We start from the raw sequence: 27,738 nt of genomic DNA, 5'->3' as shown, positions 1-27,738 counted from the left end.
GCAAGATGGCAAGACCCCCGCCAGGAAATTACACCACCCTGTTTGTCCTCCCACTGTCCCACTTTGTTACCCTGTCCATACTTAAACTGCACCAGCTCCACTTCCTATGCCCAGATGGGCAGTGCACCTGTGAGACTAATACACTGGACTCTGCTATGGACATTCCTCCGCCATAACCCATCCTCATTTTACAACCCCTCCCATTTCTGAGCACTTCAATAAACACCCTTGAAACACAAAACAATCTGGAGACAGTCTGTGATTTAGTAAAAATGTATTATCAATGACAGTGTCATAATGGGTTTACCATTGTAAAGCTAACATACCTATGTCACACATCACAAGCCTGTGAAACCGTAATGGAAGGGTACAACTCGGTTACCAAATAGTGATTTAAATTGAGAAACAGGATAGAGGTAGACGTGTGAAAGTTAATGTAATGCTAAAAATTAAAATGTTCTCACCTGTGTCTCACTGGAAATATTGCTGTATGACTGACTCCCTGTTGTCGTTGTCTTCTTCCTCAGCTTCATCCTCATCACTGTCCACAGGCTCCACATACTCCACAGCTGCTACAACACCGTCATCTGGATCATCCTCCTGCAGAAAAGGCACCTGTCGTCGCAAAGCCAAATTATGGAGCATGGAGCAGGCGCTGATGATGTCGCACACCTTCTTCGGTGAGTAGAATAGGGATCCACCTGTCATATGGAGGCACCTGAACCTGGGCTTCAGGAGGCGAAGGTGCGTTCGATCACCCTCCTAGTCCGCCCATGGGCCTCATTGTACCGTTCCTCTGCCCTGGTCCTGGGATTCCTCACTGGGGTCAATAGCCAGGACAGGTTGGGATAACTAGAGTCCCCCAATAGCCATACACAGTGCCTCTGGAGTTGACCCATCATATCAGGGATGCTGCTATTCCGCAGGATGCAGGCATCATGCACTGAGCCAGGGAACATAGCATTTACCTGCGAAATGTACTGGTCTGCCAAACAGACCATCTGGACATTCATGGAATGATAACTCTTCCGGTTCCTCTACACCTGTTCACTCCTGTGGGGGGGACCAGAGCTACATGGGTCCCATCAATAGCACCTATGACGTTGGGGATATGTCCAAGGGCATAGAAGTCACCTTTTACTGTAGGCAAATCCTCCACCTGAGGGAAAATGATGTATCTCTTTACGTGTTTCAGCAGGGCAGACAACACTCTGGACAACACGTTGGAAAACATAGGCTGGGACATCCCTGATGCCATGGCCACTGTTGTCTGAAAAGAGCCACTTGCAAGGAATGGAGCACTGACAGCACCTGCACGTCAGGGGGGATTCCAGTCGGATGGCGGATTGGTGACATCAGGTCTGGCTCCAACTGGGTACATAGTTCCTGGATTGTGGCACGGTCAAACCGGTAGGTTACGATGACATGTCTCTCTTCCATTGTCAACAGGTCCACCAGCGGTCGGTACACCGGAGGATTCCGCCATCTTCTCATATGTCCCAGCTGACGGTGCCTACGAAGGACAACAGCGAAGAACCAGTCATTATTCCTCCAGGTATGTCCCACAGTTACAAACAAGACTACACCACTCACAAAACCCTTCCTGTATGTGTGTTGAGTGTAGGCCTAGCTATGTGTGACGCAGTAGTAAATGAAGCCATGTGGGCCCCTGAAATGGCGGATGCCTGACCTCTAAAGTGGGACAATGGGATTGTGGGGTAACTGCGCTGGCGTTGCACACCGTCGCGGTAGGCGGTCGTAGACCACGGCGCAATGCTGCATTGGTTAACATTGGACCCTATGGGTCCCAGGAGCCAATGAACAGGTGCGCTGGCGGTGATGATGCGCACCGCCGTGGACATCACAGCCGCGGACGTCACCGCCATTTTCTATCTGTTCAATCACTAGATACCTGACCTTCGACAGGAGAGGACCTACACTGCAAGTGCTGCTGTGACCTCGGTCTGGAAGCGACGATGGCTGCTGCGTCTGGGGAAAGGGCCCCTGCCTTCACTGCACAGGAGTTGGAGAAACTGGTAGACGGGGTCCTCCCCCAGTACACGCTACTCTACGGTCCTCCAGACCAACAGGTTAGTACACAGGGAGCACGTTGTATGGGCTAGGCCTGGGTGGAGAGGGCTGGTTGGAAGAGGGAAGGGGGCAGAGTTCATAGAACATTAATGCATGTGATTGAATGGGCCAAATGGCCAGAGTAGGGAGGGGGCCACTCACAACGACGGTGCAGTAGGTAATGACTGTTCCTCTTCCCTTGTGCATGTCATGTAGGTCAGCGCCCACCAGAAGAGGGACATCTGGCGTGCCATCGCCAAGGAGGTCCAGACCCTGGGGGCCCACCAGAGACGGGGCACCCACTGCCATAAGAGATGGGAGGACATTTGCCGCTGCAGCAAGAAGACGGCGGAGTCTCAGCTGGGGATGGCCTCCCAACGTGGGAGGGGTGCCCGTCACACCATGACCCCCCTGATGTTCCGGATCCTGGTGGAGGCCTACCTGGAGTTGGATGGGCGCTTGAGGGCATCACAGCAGACACAAGGGGGTGAGTACACTCTCATTCTGCGGACTTTGCGTGCAGTGGAGGTGTCTGGGTGGGGAAGGTGGGCTGTGGGTGTCCCTAGGCCAGGGCGAGTTAGGTAGGCAAGGCCCCTCCGTAATGTAGGCCATGTGGCACTCTACCCCACCTCAGCAGAGTGCCAAGTCGAGGTATAGTTGCCCCTGTGGCATACCTGTGCGCAGATGTCCACCATTGCCATATAGGCCATATCCCATAAATTGCATGTGCAGAGGGCAGGAGCACGGCGTAATGCAGGGGGCTGCTGCGTTTGTCTTGTCCGCCAACGGTAGCGGTATGCCATGCACTAAAACTCTCTTTCTTCTGTCTCCCCCCCTTTTTCGTCTCTCCCTGTCCTTTTGTACATCAGCATCAACAGGCGGAGGTACAGTGGCACCGGAGCACGAGGGAGCTGCATCCCACATGACCATGGAGGGCCACACCACGGACTCTAAATGCACCAGTGGGACGGAGGACGAGGGGAGCTTCACGTCGGCCACCGGATCACCAAGCAGCGACACGGACTCGTTCGACGATGTGGGCTCCCTTGTGGTGGTGGCACCATCTGTGCCCCCCACCTCTACAGGTACAGCCGCCACCTCCCCTACCAGCGCCGCCCTCCCAGCAGCCCCTCAGCGTTGCCCCGTGCCCGCTCACCCAGGAGGGTGGGCATCACCTTCACCCCAGGCACCTCAGGCCCTGCCCCAGTCACCCCTGCTGCCCTCAGTGAGGAGGCCATTGACCTCCTCAGGTCACTCACTGTTGGGCAGTCTACCATTGTGAATGCCATCCAGGGTGTAGAACGAGAGTTGCAACACGGTAATGCATTCCTGGAGGGCATTCATTCTGGTCAGGCTGTCCTTCAGCGAACCCTGCATTCTCTGGCCTCAGCACTGATGGCAGCCATTGTCCCTGTGTCTAGCCTCCCCCCTCCAACTTCCTCCACCCAGACCCAATCTCCTGTACCCCAGCCCATCCCAAGCACACCTACAGACCAGCATGCACACAAGTCAACACACACAAGTAGCTCAAGCAAACATAGGCACCACACAACTCACAGGCACTCATGCAAGCCTCACCCAAGTACAGACACAGCAACATCCACTGCCTCCACTGTGTCCCCCTCCTCCTCTTCTCCCTCCTCCCTCCCAGTCTCATCTACACACACACCTGCATGCACCACATCTACAGGCACCATGAATCGCACCAGGACACCCAGCACCCCAAGCCGCTCACCTGCACTCACCACCTCCACTGCCATTTACACGTCCCCTGTGTCCTCTCCCAGTGTGTCTGTGACGCCCCCAACCAAAGTACACAAACGCCGGCAATCACTCACCCAACATCCATCCACCTCACGACAGCCTCCAGTACCTGCACCTGCACCCAAAACAGCTAAAGTGACACCTCCGACAACCACCTCCTCTTCCTCCACTCCCAGACCCCCTCAAGCTACCCATCCCAGTGTTCGTCAGAAACTGTCCCTCTGTAAAGTTGACCTTTTTGCCCCGCCCCCCCCTCCAATTCATCAGTCCTGTTGTAGCGCCTAAGCCAAAAAGCCTCCAATACCAGTGATGCCTGTTCAAGGTTTGTGGAGTGCACCATCCACCAGGGCAGGCAGTAGGACCCGGAGCCAAGGCACTGGCAGCCCACCCCCTGTAAAGGCTCTAAAATTGGAGAGTGGACGACGGGACCGTGTTAAGACTCCTGGTGGGAAAACAACTGAAATGGGTTCCAAGGGGATTGGAGAGTCAGCTGTGACTCCACCAAAGGTGGGGAGGGGCCAGAGGAAGTCTGCCCAGCCTGTTGTGAGGGTCACGGCGGAGAAGTGCGCCATCATTTCCGGCGGGCGAGACACAACCGCCAGCACCGTCATCACTGGTCAGGAGACCACCGCCAGAGTCACATCCCAGGAGGGCCCAAGTATCGTCACTGGTCCAGAGACCACCGCCAGAGTCAGTGCCCAGGAGGGCCCAAGTATCGTCACTGGTAAGGAGACCACCGCCGGAGTCATTGCCCAGGAGGCCACAAGTATCGTCACTGGTCCAGAGACCACCGCCGGAGTCATTGCCCAGGAGGGCCCAAGTATCCTCACTGGTCAGGAGACCACCACCAGAGTCACAGCCCAGGAGGGCCCAAGTATCGTCACTGGTCCAGAGACCACCGCCAGAGTCACAGCCCAGGAGGGCCCAAGTATCGTCACTGGTCAGGAGACCACCGCCGGAGTCATTGACCAGGAGGGCACAAGTATCGTCACTGGTCCAGAGACCACCGCCGGAGTCATTGCCCAGGAGGGCCCAAGTATCGTCACTGGTCAGGAGACCACCGCCATAGTCACAGCCCAGGAGGGCCCAAGTATCGTCACTGGTCCAGAGACCACCGCCAGAGTCACAGCCCAGGAGGGCCCAAGTATCGTCACTGGTCAGGAGACCACCACCGGAGTCATTACCCAGGAGGGCCCATGTATCGTCACCGGTCCAGAGACCACCGCCAGAGTCACAGCCCAGGAGGGCCCAAGTATCGTCACTGGTCAGGAGACCACCGCCAGAGTCACAACCCAGGAGGGCCCAAGTATCGTCACTGGTCAGGAGACAACCGCCACTGCCGGAGTCATTGGCCAGGAGGGCCCAAGTATCGTCACTGGTCCAGAGACCACCGCCGGAGTCAGTGCCCTGGAGGGCCCCGGCTGCCACAGCCCCGCTGGGCAATGATGAAACGTCATGGCACACACCAATGTCCAGTGTAGAGAAGGTCATGCCACACACCAATGTCCTTATCAGAACCGCCATGGCAAAGCACAGCTGAACAGGGCAAAGACCGCCCTGTCAAGGCACCGCTGAACAGGGCAAAGACCGCCATGGCAAAGCACCGCTGAACAGGGCAAAGACCGCCATGTCAAAGCACCGCTGAACAGTCCTGAACCGCCATGGCAAAGCACCGCTGAACAGGGCAAAGACCGCCATGTCAAAGCACCGCTGAACAGGGCAAAGACCGCCATGGCAAAGCACTGCTGAACAGTCCTGAACCGCCATGGCAAAGCACTGCTGAACAGGGCAAAGACCGCCATGTCAAATCACCGCTGAACAGGGCAAAGACCACCATGTCAAAGCACCGCTGAACAGTCCTGAACCGCCATGGCAAAGCACCGCTGAACAGGGCAAAGACCGCCATGTCAAAGCACTGCTGAACAGGGCAGAGACCGCCATAGCAAAGCACCGCTGAACAGTCCTGAACCGCCATGGCAAAGCACCGCTGAACAGGGCAAAGACCGCCATGGCAAAGCACCGCTGAACAGGGCAAAGACCGCCATGTCAAAGCACCGCTGAACAGGGCAAGCACCGGGTAGGAACGAATGGACCGCCACATCAGGCATCCTTATCCCATGTGCAGCTGGGACAGTGACAGGACATGACCTTTCACAGGGAGACTCATCCAGTCTGGGCACCAGTCCCCCCCAGTACCAGTAGAGACCTGCATCAACTTGAGAGACTGTGGCTTTGCACTCCCCAGGATGGTACAGTGGGCAACCCACCCACTGTATAGACTTGAAAGACTGTGGCTTTGCACTCCCCAGGATGGCACAGTGGGCAAACCACCCACTGTATAGACTTGAGAGACTGTGGCTTTGCACTCCCCAGGATGGCACAGTGGGCAAACCACCCACTGTATAGACTTGAGAGACTGTGGCTTTGCACTCCCCAGGATTGAACAGTGGGCAAACCACCCACTGTAGAGACTTGAGAGACTGTGGCTTTGCACTCCCCAGGATTGAACAGTGGGCAACCCACCCACTGTAGAGACTTGAGAGACTGTGGCTTTGCACTCCTCAGGATGGCATAAATGGGCATGGAGCCCCGTCGTGGATCTGGCTTTGCACTCCTCCAGCTGAGGTGCCCCCCCTTCCCTTACCTCTGAGGTGCCTGTAGTATTTCTATCTGATGCCCCGGCAGTGTTCTCTCCGATTGTGGTCAGGTATCGTTTGTGGGCCTCGCCCATGCATTTTTGGACTGATGGTGCACGGACATTGTTATGTACATATCTGCACTATTTCTCGTATTGTATATAATTATGACTGATTTTCAAATATATATCTGTATATTTTTGTATGACATGTATATTGGCACATTAAATTGTTTGACCGATTTTCGCTTTGTGTTTTCATTCTTCCGGGGGGATTGTGGGTTGTTACTGTGATTTTTTGTGAATGCATTGGTGTGTATGTTGTAATATGCGAGGGTGGGGGTGGGGGTGTTTGGTGGGTGTCCCCCTAACGTTTGCCTCCGCCCTCCCCGTGTCGTAGGTGCAGTACTCATCGTTGTCTTCGGCGCCTACGTAGCTGTTGGTCATAGAGGAGCAGATACACAAGGGCAGGGAGTATTTGGAGTTCCGGCTCCATGGTGTCCTCCTTCCTCGTGGGATGTGTAGAAGGTGAGCGTTTTCCCATAGCAAAAGCTGTTTCCACCGTGTTTTTATCCGCAGTGAATCCGCCCCGGAAAAGGTGGCGGATTGGCGGGTTGTAATACTGTGGACGGTACATTGTCTCCCGCCTGTCTGTTGGCGGTGACCACCGCACTGCTTGTCTGTACCGCTGTGGCGGGCGGTGTGTTAAAGTGGCTGTCTTTGTTGGCGGTTTCCGCCAGGGTCATAATTCCCTTTTTTTGTCCGCCGGCCTGTTTGCGGTATTTCCGCAGCTTTAACACCGTCCGCCAGGGTTGTAATGACCCCCTATGTCTGAACGTACAATGTTGACAGGGACCTCCCAGCCAGCATATCCGAGGAGGGCTCCAAGGACGTCGGATCAAGATCCAGGTTTACCCCAGTCAAAGGATTTTCACCTCGAAAAAATGACTAAGTCCGAATGTAAAAATCTCCACCAAGGGCTCCCAAGATGCGTATCCGGAGAAGAGTTCCAAGAGGTCGGATTGGACTGGCAGGTTAGTCCCGCTGAAGAAAATCTTCAGAAAAACGACTAAGTGCGAAGCTAAACTTTTGACCGAGGCCTCCTGCGGCCTGTAGCCGAGCCGGGCTCCATCGCAGTCGGCCTTAAACTTTGACTTTGCCCCGGTCGAGGTGCAACCAGGTGACCCGATTGGCGCTTTTTGTTTCTAGGCGCTAAAAAAACAATAATTCTTTAGAAATTCATATCTCCGGTTCCCCTCATCAAATTTTATTCGTTTTTGTGTCATTTTAAAGATACAAATCTAAACTTTTTTTATAAATTGGTTTTGGATTTTTAAACTGTTTCCTGTGTTTTAGTTAATTACTGTGTTGTGATATTTGAATGCTTTACACTCTGGGGGTCATTACAACATTGGCGGTAAAAGCCGCTTACCGCCGTGCAGAAGACCACCAATACACCGCCGCGGCCGTGGAATTCCGCCACAGCTATTATGACACACATCTCGGAATCTGCCGAAATTCAGACACCCACAGAAGTCCGCCACACCAAAGGTCAGTGTAAAACTGGCGAAAACAAAACCTCCACCTCCACGCCAACAGAAACACGCCCATGCTATCACGACCCACAAATCCACACGGCGGTCATTCAACTGCGGTATTCCATTGGCGGTATACACCGCCACTCTCAAAATACACACACATCTCCAAAACACCGCCACATTGGACAATTCCAAATACACACACCTGATACACATACAAACACCACTCCCACACACCCAACACAAAATAAAACACACACCCACATCACCCACAAACCCCTACGACCACAAGTCACGACCGAAGGCCAGAGAGACAGAGAGCACAGCAGCTGAGAACCCCACCACACAGAGGCACACAACACCATCACCCATACAACATTAAACGCACAATACACCACACAGCACTACACATTACCACACACATCAACACTGACACCACCCACACATCACCCAAACCACCCCATGTCACGCCAAGGACACCCCCGGTTTTCCGAGGAGGAGCTCAGGGTCATGGTGGAGGAAATCCTACGGGTAGAGCCACAGCTATTTGGCTCACAGGTGCAGCACACATCCATAGCCAGGAAGATGGAGCTATGGCGCAGAATAGTCGACAGGGTGAACGCAGTGGGACAGCATCCAAGAAATAGGGAGGACATCAGGAAGAGGTGGAACGACCTACGGGGTAAGGTGCGTTCAGTGGTCTCCAGGCACAGCATCGCGGTTCAGCGGACTGGCGGCGGACCCCCACCTCCTCCCCCACAACTAACAACATGGAAGGAGCAAGTCTTGACCACCATGCATCCAGAGGGCCTCGGAGGAGTCGGTGGAAGAATGGACACTGGTAAGTCAAATCTTAACTATCAGATCCCCCACCCTACCTACATGCTATCACACACCCCCACCCTCACCCCATCCCCTATCACTCCAAATCCTCACATATTTACTAATAACACAAACCACACATCCCAACACCAAGCCCTGCATGACACAACTAAACATGGTCACCCCTCACCAAAGCATGATCACTGCACATACCCAGAACAACCCCCTAACCATCATCACACAAACCCACACACAGGAATTCTTGCACTGGGGTACACAAACACCCACCCATTGCACACCATTACACACACATATGCAATAATCATGCTCTTATATCCCTGCAGGACCACTAAGGAACGTCACCACACAGGAGGGTCCAGACATCTCCACTCCACCCACAGAAGAGGCCCACAGTGACGACAGCAGCTCTGCCCTACTGGATCCTGATGACCAGCCCAGACCATCGTGGGCCTCGGGACAGTCGGTTCCCCTTGTACAGGCACAGCCCAACAACGACCTTCCCCCCTCTGGTAACACCAGCACAGCACCCACCCAGCGGGCCCATACCTCTGTACCCAGGACACGTCAATCAGCAGTGTGTCCACCACTACAGGGAACCCAGGAGAACCCACCACCCCAACAACAACAGGGACCTGGGGGCAGTGGCAGTGGGCACACGGTCCAGGGGACGGAGGCACAGGAACACAGGGGAACTGCGAGGGCTGCTGTGCAACAGGGGGCGGATAGGCCCAGGGAACCCACTCTCCACGAGGCCCTCTCCTCCATCATGGGAGCATACCACCACTCCCAGGAGACGATGGCGACGGTCCTGGCCAAGTTTCAGGAGACCCAGCACCTGCAGGAGGAGAAGTATTTTGGGTTCAGGGAGGAGCTCAGGACCATCAGCTCCGCCCTGGGCACCATCGTAGGGGTGCTGAAGGACATACAAAAAACCATGAGGGACACCGTGGCACTCCAAGGGGCCCCTGACACTAGCCTGGACGATGAACTGCCCACCGCCCCGCCACAGGACCACCACACCAGCACCCCACCCCCTGCAGACGGACAACCACCATGCAAGCGGTCCCTGAGATCCAGGAACAGGACAGAGCAAGATGGCAAGACCCCCGCCAGGAAATGAGACCACCCTGATTGTTCTCCCACTGTCCCACTTTGTTACCCTGTCCATACTTTAACTGCCCCAGCTCCACTTCCTATGCCCATATGGGCAAAGCACCTGTGTGACCAATAGACTGGACTCTGCCATGGACATTCCTCCACCGTCCCCCATCACCATTTTCCAACCCCCCTCCATTTTTGAGCACTTAAATAAACACTCTTGAACCACAAAACAATCTGGAGTCAGTCTGTGATTTTGTATTAGCTATGACAATGACAAAATCCGTTTGCAATTTTAATGTCAACATACCTATGTCACACATCACAAGTCCTTGAAGGATGCAAGAAGATGACACACGTTGGTAATCACACCTGTGAAACCGTAATGGAAAAGTACAACTCAGTGACCAAATACTGCTATTAAATAACAGACAGGATAGAGGTAGAAATGTGAAAGTGAATGTAATGTGAAAAAAAAAATTCTCACCTGTGTGTCACTGGAAATATTGCTGTATGACTGACTCCCTGTTGTCTATGTCTTCTTCCTCAGCTTCCTCCTCATCACTGTCCACAGGCTCCACAGCTGCCACAACACCGCCATCTGGACCATCCTCCTGCAGAAAAGGCACCTGGCGTCGCAAAGCAAGATTGTGAAGCATCGAGCAGGCGATGATGATCTGGCACACCTTCTTGGGTGAGTAGAATAGGGAACCACCTGTCATATGGAGGCACCTGAACCTGGCCTTCAGGAGGCGGAAGGTGCGTTCGATCACCCTCCTAGTCCACCCATGGGGCTCATTGTAGCGTTCCTCTGCCCTGGTCCTGGGATTCCTCACTGGGGTCAATAGCCAGGAAAGGTTGGGGTAACCAGAGCCACACACGGTGCCTCTGGAGTTGACCCATCATATAAGGGATGCTGCTACTCCGCTGGATGTAGGCGTTATGCACAGAGCCAGGGAACATAGCATTTACCTGGGAGATGTACTGGCCTGCCAAACATACCATCTGTACATTCATGGAATGATAACTCTTCTGGTTCCTGTACACCTGTTCACTCCTGTGGGGGGGGACCAGAGCTACATGGGTCCCATCAATAGCACCTATGATGTTGGGGATATGTCCAAAGGCATAGAAGTCACCTTTCACTGTGGGCAAATCCTCCACCTCCGGGAAAACGATGTATCTCCTTACGTGTTTCAGCAGGGCAGCCAACACTCTGGACAACACGTTGGAAAACATAGGCTGGGACATCCCTGATGCCATGGCCACTGTTGTCTGAAAAGGCCCACGAGCAAGGAAATGGACCACTGACAGCACCTGCACGTCAGGGGGGATTCCAGTGGGATGGCGGATTGGTGACATCAGGTCTGGCTCCAACTGGGTACATAGTTCCTGGATAGTGGCACGGTCAAACCTGTAGGTGACGATTAAATGTCGCTCCTCCATTGTCAACAGGTCCACCAGCAGTCGGTACACCGGAGGATTCCGCCATCTTCTCAAATGTCCCAGCTGACGGTGCCTAGGAAGGACAACAGCGACCACAGAGTCAACAAATTCCCAGGTATGTACCCACAGATACACAGAACACGACACCAAACACAAAACTCTACCTGTATGTGTGTTGAGTGTAGGCCTAGCTATGTGTGACACAGTAGTAAACGAAGCCATGTGGGCCCCTGAAATGGCGGCTGTCTGACCTCTAAACTGGGACAATGGGAATGTGAGGTCACTGCGTTGGTGTTGTACCCCGTCGCGGTAGGCGGTCGTAGACCGCGGCGCAATGCTGCATTGGTTAACATTGGACCCTAAGGGTCTCAGGAGCCAATGACGAAGTGCGCCGGCGGTGATGATACGCACCGCCACGGATGTCACCGCCGCAGACGAGACCGCCATTTTCTATCTGTTGAATCACTCGATACCTGATCTTTGACAGGAAAGGACCTACACTGCAAGTGCTGCTGTGACCTCGGTCTGGAAGAGACAATGGCTGCTGCATCTGGGGAAAGGGCCCCTGCCTTCACTGCTCAGGAGTTGGAGAAGCTAGTAGACGGGGTCCTCCCCCAGTGCACGCTACTCTACGGTCCTCCAGACCAACAGGTAAGTACACAGGGAGCACGTTGTATGGGCTATGCCTGGGTGGAGAGGACTGGTTGTAAGAGGGAAGGGGGCAGAGTTCAGGGAAGATGAATGCATGTGCCAGGATGGGGCCACTCACATCGGCGGTGCAGTTGGTAATGACTTCTCTTCTTCCCTTGTGCATGTCATGTAGGTCAGCGCCCACCAGAAGAAGGACATTTGGCGTGCCATCGCCAAGGAAGCCCGGACCCTGGGGGTCCACCAGAGACGGGGCACCCACTGCTGGAAAATATGGGAGGACATTCGCCACTGGAGCAAGAAGACAGTGGAGGCTCAGTTGGGGATGGCCTCCCAACGTGGGAGGGGTGCCCGTCGCACCATGACCCCCCTGATGTTCCGGATCCTGGCGGTGGCCTACCCGGAGTTGGATGGGCGCTTAAGGGCATCAAGGCAGACACAAGGGGGTGAGTACACTCTCATTCTGGGGACTTGGCGCGCAGTTGAGGTGTCTGGGTGGGGGAGGAGGGCTGTGGGTGTACCTAGGCCATCCAGAAATACGTAGGCTAGGGCCCTCCATAATGCAGGGCATGTGGCACTCCACCCCACCTCAGTAGTGGGCCAAGTACAGGTATAGATGCCCCTGTGGCATCCATGTGTGCAGATGTCCACCATAGCCATGTAGGCCATATCCCAGCAATTGCATCTGTAGAGGCCAAGAGCACGGCGTAGTGCAGGGGGCTGCTGTGTCTGTATTGTCCGCCAACGGTAGCGGTAAGCCATGCACTCAACCTGCCTTTCTTCTGTCGTCCCCTCCCCCTTTTTCTGCTCTCCCTGTTCTTTTGTGCATCAGCATCATCAGGCGGAGGTACAGTGGCACCGGGGCACGAGGGAGCTGCATCCCACATGGCCATGGAGGGACACACCATGGACTCAGAATGCACCAGTGGGACGGAGGGTGAGGGGAGCTACACGTCGGTCACCGGATCACCAACCAGCGACATGGACTCGTCTGCCGGTGGGAGCTCCCTTGTGGTGGCGGCACCATCTGTGCCCCCCACTTCTACAGGTACAGCCGCCACCTCCCCTACCAGCACCGCCCTCCCAGCAGCCCCTCAGCGTTCGCCCCGTGCCCGCTCACCCAGGAGGGTGGGCATCACCTTCGCCCCAGGCACCTCAGGCCCTGCTGCCCTCAGTGAGGAGGCCATTAACCTCTTCAGGTCACTCACTGTTGGGCAGTCTACCATTGTGAATGCCATCCAGGGTGTAGAACGGGAGTTGCAACACACTAATGCATTCCTGGAGAGCATTCATTCTGGTCAGGCTGCCCATCATCGAACCCTGCAATCTCTGGCCTCAGCACTGATGGCAGCCATTGTCCCTGTCTCTAGCCTCCCCCTTCCAACTTCCTCCACCCAGACCCAATCCCCTGTACCCCAGTCTGTCCCAAGCACACCATCAGACCAGCCTGCGCACACCTCAACACACAAGGGCAGCTCAGGCAAACATAGGCACCACACATCCCACAGGCACTCACACAAGCATCACCCACATGCAGACACAACAACATCCACTGCCTCCACTGTGTCCCCCTCCTCGTCGTCTCCCTCCTCCCTCCCAGTATCGTCTATACTCTCACCTGCATGCACTACATCTACAGGCACTAGGACTTGCACCAGAACACCCAGCACCACACCCGCTCACCTGCACTCACCACCCCCACTCCCATTTACACGTCCCCTGTGTCCTCTCCCAGTGTGTCTGTGACGCCCCCTCCCAAAGTACACAAACGCGGGCACCCACACACCCAACATCCATCCACCTCACGAAAGCCACCAGTACCTGCACCTGCACCCAAAACACCTAAAGTGACACCTCCTACAACCACCTTCTCTTCCTCCACTCCCAGACCCCCTCCAGCTACCCATCCCAGTGTCCGTCAGAAACTGTCCCTCTGCAACGTTGACCTCTTTGCCCCCACCCTCACCCCTCCAATTCATCAGTCCCGTCGTAGCGCCTCAGCCAAAAAGAGTCCAGTACCAGTGGTGCGTGTTACAGGTGTGTGGAGTGCACCGGCCACCAGGGCAGGCAGTGTGACACGGAGCCAAGGCACTGCCAGTCCACCCCCTGTAAAGCATCTCAAGATAGAAAGTGGCCGACGGGACCGGGGGAAGACTCCTGGAGGCAAGACAACTCACAAGGGTCCCAGGGGGATTGCAGAGTCAACTGTGACTCCTCCAAAGGTGGGGAAGGGCCAGAAGAAGTCTGCACAGCCTGCTGTGAGCAGCACGGCGAAGAAGGGCGGCATCCTTCCTGGCGGCCGGGACGCCACCGCCAGCACCGTCGTCACTGGTCAGGAGACCACAGCCGGAGTCATTGCCCAGGAGGGCACAAGTATCGTCACTGGTCAGGAGACCACCACCGGAGTCACTGCCCAGGAGGGCACAAGTATCGTCACTGGTCAGGAGACCACCGCCACCGCCGGAGTCATTTCCCAGGAGGGCACAAGTATGGTCACTGGTCAGGAGACCACCGCCGGGGTCATTGCCCAGGAGGGCACAAGTATTGTCTCTGGTCAGGAGACCACCGCCACTGCCGGAGTCATTGCCCAGGAGGGCAGGAGTATCGTCACTGGTCAGGAGACCACCGCCACCGCCGGAGTCAGTGCCCAGGAGGACCCCGGCTGCCACAGTATGGCTGGGCAATGAGGGACCATCATGCCACACACCAATGCACAGGTCAGAGACCGCCATGGCAAAGCACCGCTGAACAGGCCAGAGACCGCCATGGCAAAGCACCGCTGAACAGGCCAGAGACCGCCATGGCAAAGCACCGCTGAACAGGGCAAGCACCGCTGAACAGCCCAGAGACCGCCATGGCAAAGCACCGCTGAACAGGCCAGAGACCGCCATGGCAAAGCACTGCTGAACAGCCCAGAGACCGCCATGGCAAAGCACCGCTGAACAGGGCAAGCACCGCTGCAGAAGGAAAAGACCGCCACATCAAGCATCGTTATCCCATGTACAGCTGGGACAGTGACGGACAGGGACTGTCACAGGGAGCCTAATCCAGTCTAGGCACCATTCCCCCTCCAGAACCAGTGGAGAGATCCATCCACTACCTCTGTCCTTAACAGGATGAAGCACTCTGGGCACCAATCCCCCTCCAGAACCAGTGAATGCTGTTATCCACTTGAGAGACTGTGGCTTTGCACTCCCCAGGATATGGCAGTGGGCAAGCCACCCACTATAGAGACTTGAGAGACTGTGGCTTTGCACTCCCCAGGATATGGCAGTGGGCAAGCCACCCACTATAGAGACTTGAGAGACTGTGGCTTTGCACTCCCCAGGATATGGCAGTGGGCAACCCACCCACTGTAGAGACTTGAGAGACTGTGGCTTTGCACTCCCCAGGATGGTACAGTGGGCAAACCACCCACTGTAGAGACTTGAGAGACTGTGGCTTTGCACTCCCCAGGATGGCACAGTGGGCAACCCACCCACTGTAGAGACTTGAGAGACTGTGGCTTTGCACTCCCCAGGATATGGCAGTGGGCAAGCCACCCACTGTAGAGACTTGAGAGACTGTGGCTTTGCACTCCCCAGGATATGGCAGTGGGCAACCCACCCACTGTAGAGACTTGAGAGACTGTGGCTTTGCACTCCCCAGGATACATCAATGGGCATGGAGCTCCGTCGTGGATGTAGCGTGGTGCTGTAATACTGCTGAGGTGCCCCCCCTTCCCTTCCCCCTGAGGTGCCTGTTGTATTTCTCTCTGATGCCCCGGCAGTGTTCTCTCCGTTTGTGGACAGGTATCTTGTGTGGGCCTCGCCCATGCATTTTTGGCCCAGTGGTGCACGGACATTCAGATGTGCATATCTGCACTGCTTCTCGTAATGTATATACTTTTGAATGAGTTTATATATATATCTGTATATATTTGAAACATGTATTTTGATACATTACAATGTTTGAACTGATTTCGTTTTGTCTTAGCATTCTTCCGGGGGGGTGTTGTGGGTTGTTACTGTGATGTTTGGAAATGCATTGGTGTGTGTGTTGTAATGTGCGAGGGTGGTAGTGGGGGTGGGGGTGTTGCGTGTTGCGTGCTGACTTTTGCCTCCCCCCACCCCTATGTCGTAGGTGCAGTACTTACCGTTGTCTTCGCCGCCGCAGGCGCTGGTGTTCGTAGATAAGTAGGAAGACAAGGGCAGGGAGGATTTGTAATTCCGGCTCCATGGTGGCCTCCTTCCTCGTGGGATGTGTTAAGGTAACCGTTTTCCCATTGCAAAAGCAGTTTCCGCCGTGTTTTTATCCACGGTGTATCCGCCCCGGAAAAGGTAGAGGATTGGCAGGTTGTGATACTGTGGGCGGTACATTGTCTTCCGCCTGTCTGTTGGCGGTGACCGCCGCGCTGCTTGTCTGTACCGCCGTGGCGGGCGGAGTGTTAAAGTGGCTGTCTTTGGTGGCGGTTTCCGCCACAGTCATAATTCCCTTTTTTGTCCGCCGGCCTGTTTGCGGTATTACCGCACCTTTAACACCGTCCGCCAGGGTTGTAATGACCACCTCTGTCTCCTAAGTTAAGCCTTGTTGCTCGTTGCCAAGCTACGAAGGGTTGAGCTGGGTTTAATTTACTGAGACCTAACTGGACCTAAGTGGAGGTTAGTGGCCTATTGCCAAGTGTAGGTACCTACCTGCCCTTACCAATAACCCATTTTCCAACAAAAGCCTTACACTAATTACTTGTTGCCAAATGCATTATCTTTAAAAAACTAGTTTTAAAGATAGTGCACAAGATGATTTTCTTTTAAAACACTTCGTGAATCCTTTTTGCATTAAGTATGGAGAGTCACAACAGTTATTTTCCTTCATAAATCCTTTTTTTCTGTCACTGCAGCAAAACTTCGAAATATGTTACCACCCGTTTGAGAAACCAGCCTTCCCATCTCTACTTCAGGAAATCCTTGAACACTTTTCTTCCATCATTTAATCATTTTCCATGTTCCTGATGAGTAATCATCATTTCGCTATTTAAATATTAGAGTGCCAAGAAACTTCAATGGTCATGCACTGAATATTCCATAAGATGCTCTTTGTTTTGAGTAAGCACACATTAATTTTATATGCGTTTTGTAAAAAGGAACGTAGATGTGTGTGAATTTTTTGCGAGCTGTGTTGCATGTATCTGTGCTGGTTGAAAACTACTTGTGAAGGTTACCTACCAATCCCCAAATACCCCGACTTGGAATAATCACTCAATATTTCCTATGAACTCACACCATACACCGCATAAACATGACCCCAATCGTCAGTCACGGTCAGGCAGCTATGGGCATCAGAGGAGTAGGGAGGGTATCCCCTAATTCCGGTGGAGCCCTTCTAGCTGCAGAGAAAAAGGCAACTGCCACATGGGGTGTCTGACACAGCTAAATGCAGGCTTTCCAGGGTCAGACGTTTAATTTTTCCTTGAGGCTGAGCCAAGCTTAAGATTGTATCAGGCATGAACTCCAGCTTGAAACTTGCCTTTTCTTAGATGAAGACTCTTGGTGAATGAAACACGGAGGTTAAGGGAGACAACATGTAATGTTTGCAAAATGGCAAAAGAAGTAGTGCTGCATGGTGGTGACAAAAAAAACAAGTTAATTGCCATCTTTTGACGACAGCACCCACGAGTAAAAACAAAAAAAAACATTTTTGCCTTGCATTTCAACCGAGCTCTAATCAAGTGAACACAGCAGCCTGAGATGATTTTTGGCCTCAATAAAGGAGATAATCAATGCCCTGTGTGCAATGTCATGAGTACTGGCAGGGAGGGGCAGAGAAGGGAGAGAGAGAGACTCTCTGCGATGAAATGTGAGGACATGCTGTGTTTGTTTAGTAAGATAAGCTTATTTTAGGAGCCATTAGTTCAGTAAAATAAGCTTATTTTAGGAGCTGAGTCCGTGGACAGCACTGGCATAAAGCCAATACAAATGTCAGCGACATGGGAGGAGGTGGGTAGAACAGAATGCTGCAATAAAACGTAGGCAGCTACCAGCCTAAAACACACACAAACCCAGAGTGAAAGGGGACCACCAAAGAAATGTACAAAAATAGTCCATCACAGCAACAGATAAAGAAAGCAAAGTGGAACAATACAGTAGTCATTCACTGCTCTGAAACAGAAACAGGAAGTAGAAAAAGGCAGAATTGACGACTAGCGAGCAAGAATTCTAAAAAGGACACTGCAGCCAACAAATGAAATTGCTTTAACCCATAGTACAAGTATACACCAGGTTGAACGCTTACATTCAAACTAAAAATGAAGCAATAATGAGGTAATACTATTAACAAATTTGTCACATTATGCTGCAGAATTTGCCTTTTCTTGCTGCATACTTTACTCAGCCCTGCTGTGTGATTAAACCCAATCCTGATGCATAATTTCCGTGGCACTGCGTATTCCATATGAAATCATAGCATTTATAACATTTATCTCAAATCACATAATTTATGAGAACACAGTGCATGGTAGAGTGGTGAGTTATAGTTATGGTTGTGTGGTTAGTGGGCTGAAAACAGTGTGTATGGAAATGCATGTGAAGGTTGTGCATTTTATGACATTTAAGGTATAATTGAGAATAATCATCAGTCACCCTTACAGTGACTGGAGAAACACAACATTCCATCCTTGATGACAGTTGTACAATCACGCTTCACAGAGGTAGTCCTCCTGGTATTACAATATTTTTTACCACAGTCCGTCAAGTGTTTTTTATCCACACAGTTTTAATATTGTACTAAACATATCTACTTTTGTCTTCCGTGCTTAATTTGAGCCAGCGGTTGCCAATGCTTAAAATAGTCACTTAGTTGTCAACACCAGCACTTATGATGGTCTGCCACATAGTGGTGCTTTTTGTCTAATTTACAGATGAGCACAACAACAGTTGTTTAGGAGTTCAATACACATTAAAAATCACTAATATCTGCAACCAAACCATTCTTATGGCTATGGGGGCCTGGCATCATCTGTATTGTCCCACTTGTAGGAGTGTGATGGCAAGTATTTGTGTTGATACAGTCACTAGCGGTGTTTGCAAGGGCAATAGGTGGTGCAAGCTGCAGTGGCCCCCTGACGAGGGACTTGGTACTTAATATTTTACAAATTAAGCACTGTTTATATTTAAAGTTTCCTAAATTTAAAGAGAGAATATGAGGGGATGTTTAAACAAAAAGGCTGCCTGCAGGCACAACTCCTCTAGTATGGGCCAGAGTGGTGGTAGTGAGAACCCCATTGGATTTTAGTGTTAATTAAGCATGGACGGAATTGTATCTACACAGGAATAATCAGAGTTCTTTTGGTGATTCCACATTACTCCTTAATGCAGAATTACTGATAAATATGTGATAGCTCCTTGTCGCGTAATTTGGTGGAAAAAATTGTACTGCAAGGGTGGTCAACATGTGCTTGCTGTTCATGTTATGCTGCATTTAGTGCAATTTCTTAGCTTAAAAATGCATCCTCATGTCCATTTTGGACACGAGCAATCACTGGCACTTGGAAAAGAGTGCTAAATGCTGCACAAGGTGGGGAAAATCCTGCCCCAACAGCATATTTAGTGAGCATGAGTGGCTGCTCATGCTCAATATTTGTGTTCTGAGGCATTTGGTGCTATATATTTGTGCAATCATTCCTCCTCACATTCATAATGGGCACGATAGGGCATTTTTACTCTAAGAAATAGTGTTGAATTTAAAACTACTCTTCATGTGTAATTCCGTTTAATCTTGCGGGGTTCTTAGGTAATTCCGCATGATCACACAGACTTACTTGTGTTACGCCAACCCCTAGTTAAAATGTCATATAGATTCCTTCTAGTAACATTAAGTTTTAGGAAAGGGAGCAAAACAAACTGAACTGTAATTAGGACCTCATTAGAGATAATGTTATCAACATAAAAAAGTAAATGAAGTGCATTAACAGGAAGTGGCACCATATGATACTCTGCCCTCATGGCAGTATAAAACGTGGCATTTCACTGTTTTTAATGGTGAAATAATAACTCATTACTGCCATATCACTTTCACCAAAGCTCCTTATGTAGCACCATTTTTATATAGAATTAATACAAAGTCAAAATAACTACTCATCTTTTTCAACTTATGAAGGATGGAAGGGAGTGTCAGCTTTGCTGAGATTCAAACCAGAAATCTCATTGGACATAGGTCTCAACAGTAATCACTCACACCCCACTCCCTGAGCCTTTAATGGCTCTGGGGACCTCCATATCCTATGGACGGCTCACATACTGAGACCAGGGGAGCCCACCCCCAGGACGCAATAGTTTCCCTACCTGCGTGGGCAGGGAAACTTGTGTTTTCTGCCATGGGGCCAAAATTGGATTTCAGAGGGAGGCCGTGCAGCTCCCTCTCCTCAAAAAACACACAGTCCTACAGGATGGGGTCCCCAGGGTGTTTTTAAGGCTTGGTGAAAGGGCCCTGTTGCCACTCTCTCTTAATTGAGACAGTGGGCCTGGGGGATAGGGTGCACATGGTCCCCCCTTCCCGTTTGAAAAAAAATATGGCCCTGGGGGATGGGGTCCCTTCCACATTGTTAGTATGCAATGATGTTCCCGCCATTTTCCAGACTGATGGACCATGTATTGTATTTATGCATGCACGTTGAAAAATGACCTTACATTCTTGATGGAAAGGAAGGCATCATTGATTTATGTAACAGTCTCTTCTGTCCAGACTGGACGAGTGGGTTCTTTCTTTTCATTTCCTGGTCTGAAAGCAGAGTTCATGGTTCCTCTTTTTAATTGCCGCTAATTATGCAAAGTCACCAAATCACTTAAAGCTCCCCCCGGTGGCTTTACGTGTGATAATAAAATACAACTTTACATTAAGAAACCCACAGAAATTTATTGAACCACCAAAGGGTAAAGTAATATTCTAGTTAAGTGTGATAAAAAGATCTGTAAGTGTTTAAAAAACCTTTGGAAATTCACTGACAAACCCAAAGTTTAAACTAACGTTATAATTAGGTTAATATGCCAGTGACAACATTAACAGAAACAAAAATCACCAGCTCTATTTTGCAGAGCTAATTATAACTTGCACCTCCAACATGCACTGCTTATGACCTCACATATTACGTCACTCATGACATGTTCTATGACATAATTTATGACATCACTCATGACATCTCAAATGATATCATTGATGAAATCCCTGATGAAATCACCGATAATATCATCCAAGCTTCTTTTGGACACGTTACTCTGTGAGCTGCTATGGCATTAGAGACCTGAAAGTAAGTACAACATAGCTCAGAATAATATGAAGCATTAATAATGCCATCACAGATACACCTCACCTCCTTTATGTGCAACATTGAACCTATACCATACACTTCACAGGTCATTGATAGTCTGGTTCACATAAACAATCAACTACAGATCTATGGGAAACCCTCACTACACACGGTACACACGGTATTCAGTGTAAATACAACTGTTCAGAGAAAGTCAAGTTCCTCAAGATACGCAACATCTGTTCTAAAATTAATGCTCTAGAATGGACAGCTTTTATCTGTATCAAACAATGTGAGAGCTGGCCCCCAGATATGGTGTCCATGGGGCCTTAGCAGGCTCAGTGAGGGAGACCTCACGCCGCTCACCCCTGAAACCGGTGTTTTCAGGATTACGGTGGGGTCACTGAGCCTCTGCCCCATTATTTTGTGTACGGCTTCAGGAGAAGAGGTCCCTGGGGCATTTTCAGACTCAGGGAGAGAGTCTGCATGCTCCACTCCTCTTTATATTACTGCCTGCCCAAAGGGATGATACCCCGGGCCTCCAGAGGATTGAGGAGGGGAGTCACACACCCACTCCCCTAAATATGTTTTCCTCTGCACCCTGGGGCCTGGCTCATCCCAGAGTTATTTTTTTCAGTTGCCCGTGCTAATAGTTTTTAATAAAGTTTTCTGTGGATTCACAGATCCTCTGTGAATTTTCTGTAAAATTGATTTAAAAAACTATTTTTTTGATTTGTCACTTCATTTTTTGATGCCGTAAGTGTGATGGGTATGCTCAGGCATGTGTCCCATGCTCACTGTGTCACTGGAAGCAAGCTATAACTGGCTGATGAACTTTAACTAGGGTGAAACTGGTCCTGGGTTGATTGTGTTCAGCTGCAGGGAGGATGTGGCCTGGGAGTCTTGGCTAGACTGTTCCCATTGGAGCAGGGTCAAGACTGATTTGCATTTAAAAGGGTCCAAACTGAGGTTGCGTGATGGACGACAAAAGGTGGATTTGGGGTGTTGCCTGAGTGATCGCCAGTGGCTGACGTAAATTCAAGCATTCCATCCATCACTTTGTTTTTTGATGCCCAATGGTAGTCAAGTGTGTCAGATATGTAATGGCCCTGTGGACATTAATGCGTAGCTACTGATTAAACCTTGAATACCACTCAAAAAAGTGTTTGATCATTCTTTACATCATATTGATGTGCTTGCTAAATACGTCATCTAACAGAAATGTAAGTCAACAGCTTCACATGTATACATTAGCTAGTGGTAATGCATGCAAAACCAGGCCCTATGGCTAACTCACAGTAGTTTAAGTATCCTACAAATATTTCTGAAATGAACAAAATAGCGTACACTATTCGAAAAATGCTTACAACCATACTGCAACTTAAACTGTCTACAACAATGTATAATGGCTCAGAATTTTCATTGAATGTGTGCAAATATGTATCTGCACTTTGTAACTCTCTAGTTTATATAGAAATTGTTGATAGCAGTATACTGATTGATTAACGGCAGTATGTGCACAGAAACCCACAGGTGAATAATGTATCATAAGGAGAAGCTTTTGTTTTGTGTACAGGATTTGGCAACAGGCCTTTATGTAAACCATAAACAATTTGAAACATACATGTGCAACTCACACTAGTGGTGCTCATTCTTTACCTTATTTAAATGAAGTAGTGTTTGCACTTAAAGCTTCACTGGTAGCTACAATGTGTGTTATATAACTTTTACTACATTAAATCAGATTTGTCCCTGGTACTACAATATTTTTATTTGATCAATTTACACATCTACATGTAGTCAATCTATGTTTTATATTTTTGTGGGCCCTTTTACTAACCTATAATTAAATGATCTATCTGTTTATAGAGTAATCTGAGAATCAGTAGGTTAGAAGATGTCATCCGTAATTTCATCAATGATGTCATTTGAGTTGTCATCAGTGATGCCATCACTGCTGCAATTTAACATGTCATGATTGATGTAGGAAATCTGCCATTGCTGCATGGTCTCTCTGGATTGTTTCCCTCTTGCTGGACCCTATAATTATACTGGTGTTAGGGCTCTGTGCAATTTAATCCTTGGAACCAGTGGTTATGTGTTTGTGTTCCCTTACTAAACATGGTTGAACTGCCATACTCCTAATTAGTACATTTAACTTACATATAATTCCCTTGTATATGGTACAAAATGTCCCCAGGATCATAGCTGGAGGACTAGTGGGTCATGCGTTACCTGCTTCAAGGGAAGAATGCCCCAAGAGTGACCCTGTTGAGGCATTTCTGGTCTGTAGGCGCTGCCTGCTCTAACACAGAGACAGAGGATGGGAGACCTGCCCCAATCTGATCCCTAAATTGCACAGAGTGTGTCACTCTTGAGAGGGACTGTGTGTCCCCACTGGATGTCCTGGACTACCAGGTGCCTGTTCAGTCTCAGGACTCATTATAGAAGCTGGATAGAGCTGGATCTGAAGACAAAGAGGTTCACTGAATCTAGTTATGATGACTGCAGCAACAATTCCACTCCAATTAGAAGGTCGGTAGCCTGTCTAAATTTCACTGTTTTCATAACGGACCTAGCAGCATAGGTGTGGCAACACTGCTGGTTAATCAAAAATATATGCTTACAGCCACTCCCACAGTTTCACTAAACATCACTTTTCCTTACTTCACAGTTTCAGCCTTTTAAGTGTTTAGATAGCTTTCTTTGTAATGTAGGTCCTTATCAAAGCATGCAATTGAACTCTGGGACTTGTTTTCCTCATCACCTGAAATTGGTTTCCTTACTGAAACCTGGTTGAGATCTTTTTTTCTACCAGCTATTGCGCTGGCTCTCCCTGACAAATATTGCATGCTAAGGCTGGACAGAAAAGGTAGGGTCAGATGACAGAATAACCATTGCTTTTAAAGACACTGTTAAACTCTCACTTATAGTTACTTTACATGCTGATTGGGCTGAAATACGTGAACTTAAGCTTAAACTCCCCCTACGAGATGTGCCTTCATGTTTCGTTCGCCAGGACCCCAAAAAGGGTTTAGGCAGTGTCTCACTGAATATGTTGTGAACCATGTTGTTGGCTCTCCACAGTTTCTTTTACTGGGAGATTTTAACTATGATGGGCAGGATTCCCAAAATGTGGTGGTGGCACAACTTATCGCTGATTTAGCCACGCTTGGACTGCACCAGAAAGTTAATGGATCTACTCTCATTGCAGGACATTCTCTGGATTTAATCTTTATGATCTCAGGATTCCTGACCTGTGAAGCCCCCCAGCCTTTACTCTGGATGGACCACTCATTAATCTGTTTCCATATTACTAAGGCAAATGCGACTCATAATACAAAAAAAAGCTAATATAAATGTGACAAGACACTGGCAGAAAGTTACTCCTGACTCTTTTGCTAAAGAGTTTGAGTATATTGCTATGTCTGCAGTTTCAGACATACATCTAGTGTTACTAGATTACCATAGAGCCTTAAATGTGTTGCTTGATAAAGTAGTCACTCTCAAACCACATATATTTTGCGTATCATGACACTGGGCAAGGTGGTGCCCCACGGCTCATGTATTTTGCGTATTTTGATTCCGGGCAATGTGGTGCCCCAGGGCTCCTGTCTCAGTCACAATCTTTTTAATATATATGTTGTCCCCCCCTTGCCAAGACTGTTAAAGCTTTTAAATTTGAACTACTATCCTGTGCTGATGATAGGCAGCTAATAATCGCCTTCGACAAAGATCTGCTCAAAGTGAAAGAACGCTTTTTAGCTGGGCGAAAGTGATTGCCATCTTGAGTACTGAAATCTATCTCCAGTTGAAAACATGCAAAACAAAGATTATGCTATTCGGCAAGGCCCAACAGCTGTGGGCCTCCAATTGATGGCCTTCAGAATTAGGTACAGCTCCAAACCCCAAACGGGTAGTCAAGAACTTGGGTGTCCTTCTCGACCAATCCCACACAAGGGAAGAACAGGTCTTGAACATTACGGGCATTTGTTTTCAGACAATGTGTCAGAGTCACCAGATCCTCGGGGTCTGTGCACGTTCCCAACACGTCCACCACTGAACAGCTCCAAGACTCTGATAGATAAATCACAGAGACTGAGAGAGTCCAAGAGGGGAAGAGGGGATTAGGAAGGGAACAGCTGTGAAGGAGACCTGTAGTAAGAAAAAGGTTAGAACACACAATATGAAAATTATATCTCCTGAAATCAATACTAGACTATGATTCTAAGCCTAGTCACTCTGAAAACATGAACAATCTAAGAGTTAAGTTTAAAATGACTAAGTTTCAAGATGGCAGGATACCTGTAGAGGAATCAAGATGAATTAAATGAAAACTTTCTTATTCAAGTACTTTCCTTTACATGAGAATCAGAAAAAACATTCTGACTAAATTTTAAACAAGTCATATAAATCCTGTTTTGAGAATGTATACTAGGACCATACAATATTGCATCTAGAAACTCTGGCTTTCTGTGTACTCTTAAAATATTTCAACACAAATTGAGCGTATTGCAGATATATATATATATATATATATATATATATATATATATATATATATATATAAATATAAATATATATATATATATAGTAAACACCATAAAAGGATTGTGCACCATGAATAACACAATATGGATTCAGGAAACAAATCACATAACTTGTCAACTCGAATATTACATAATAAATATCTTAGAATAGTAGCATACAATGAACAACATGAATTAAACTCAAGGAGAGAATCGTGTGTCTTGCCAATTCGAGTGTTACCATGTAAAATACCAAGAAATGGTAGCACGCAATGAATATCAAAGTCAAATCATCATTAATCGAATCGCGCGACTTTCCGATTCGTAAAACACGATGTAAATGTCAAGGAATAACAGCTCACAATAAATAACAAGATCAAAGTACAATGAAACAAATCGCGCTTCTTTTGCTGATTCTTAAGCCACCATGTAAAATGTCAAGAAATGGTAGCACGCAATGAACAACAAAGTTAAATGCTCATGAAACGAGTTATGCGTCTTGCCAATTCGTAAAACATCATGTAAATGTCAAGAAATAGTAGCGCGCACTGGACAACAATGTTTAAACACCATAAAACGAATTGCGCGTCTTGCCGATTCTTAAGCCACCATGTAAATGTCAAGAAATGGTAGCGCGCAATGAATAACAAAGCCAAACCTTTATGAAATAAATTGCGCGTCTTGCCTATTTGTAAACTACCATATAAATGTCAAGAAATGGTAGTGCGCAATGAATAACAAAGTCAAACCTTTATTAAATAAATTGCGCGTCTTGCCTATTTGTAAACTACCATATAAATGTCAAGAAATGGTAGTGCGCAATGAATAACAAAGTCAAACATTTATGAAATAAATTGCGCGTCTTGTCTTTTGTAAACTACAAAATAAATGTCAAGAAATGGTAGCGCGCAAGTAATCTGTTACTCATTTAAGAATTTAAACCAAGAATATGAAAATTCTAAATAACGGTGTCGGGACAGTCCAACCACCGTCTTACCACCTGGAACAATGATCACCAATGAAGGATTAGGGCAGAAGACTGGAAGATCCAAATAGGCCGCCGGGACAGGAGCTTAGGAAGAAGCTGCTGCTCTGCACTGGGACCTCTGAATAATGAGCACTGGGAGTTGGGCTGGCTCTCTTTTATAGAGTCTTGGACCAGCCCAGAACCACGCCCAGGCACGTTGGAGGGAAAGTCTCTGGAAGGCCCTGGAAAGGGGGCCACACCCTAACACACTCTGAAAACCTGCAGCAATACATTGCAAAGGAACAGTATTTGTAAGCATATTAAAAATAAGTTTTCAGGATTGAACTCTGCAATGCAAAAGGTTAAACCACTACATATCAGCACAATGCATAAATTACTTTGTTTTGAGAGTGCTGGGTTTTTGCATTTTTGTCGCCAATAGAGCGCGTATTGCTCTGGTGTTGACACAATGCACCTGCTGAGGAGAGGTTTCCCTCTCCTCCCACTTTCAGTGAGGAAAACTTTGGTTCAAGCTCTAATTATTGGCTTTTTGGACTATGGCAATGCCTTATTTGCTTCTGCAAATGAGACATTACTATCTAAATTACAAGTTATTCAGAACACTGATGCTGTTCTCATCTGCAATCTTCCTTCTGGGACAGCATCCTCTTCCCTTTTACGTTCACTCCGCTGGTTGCCGGTGTGGACGAAGATTATTTTTCAAACATGCTGCTTGATATATCACTCCCTATATGGAAAGGTCCTAGCTATTTATCCGTGAAGCTCACATACCACTACCCAGTCAGATTTCTAAGAACTAGTGACAACGCTTTGCTTTCTGTTCCATGGGTAAGGGGTAGGTCTTTTTCTTACCCAACCCATTTTTATTGGAATGAATCACTGCTTCACATCCAAATGTGCAC

The sequence above is a fragment of the Pleurodeles waltl genome, chromosome 3_1 (assembly GCF_031143425.1).
Source record: "Pleurodeles waltl isolate 20211129_DDA chromosome 3_1, aPleWal1.hap1.20221129, whole genome shotgun sequence".
NCBI classification, from domain to species: domain Eukaryota; kingdom Metazoa; phylum Chordata; class Amphibia; order Caudata; family Salamandridae; genus Pleurodeles; species Pleurodeles waltl.
Note: the sequence above shows the minus strand (reverse complement) of the source record.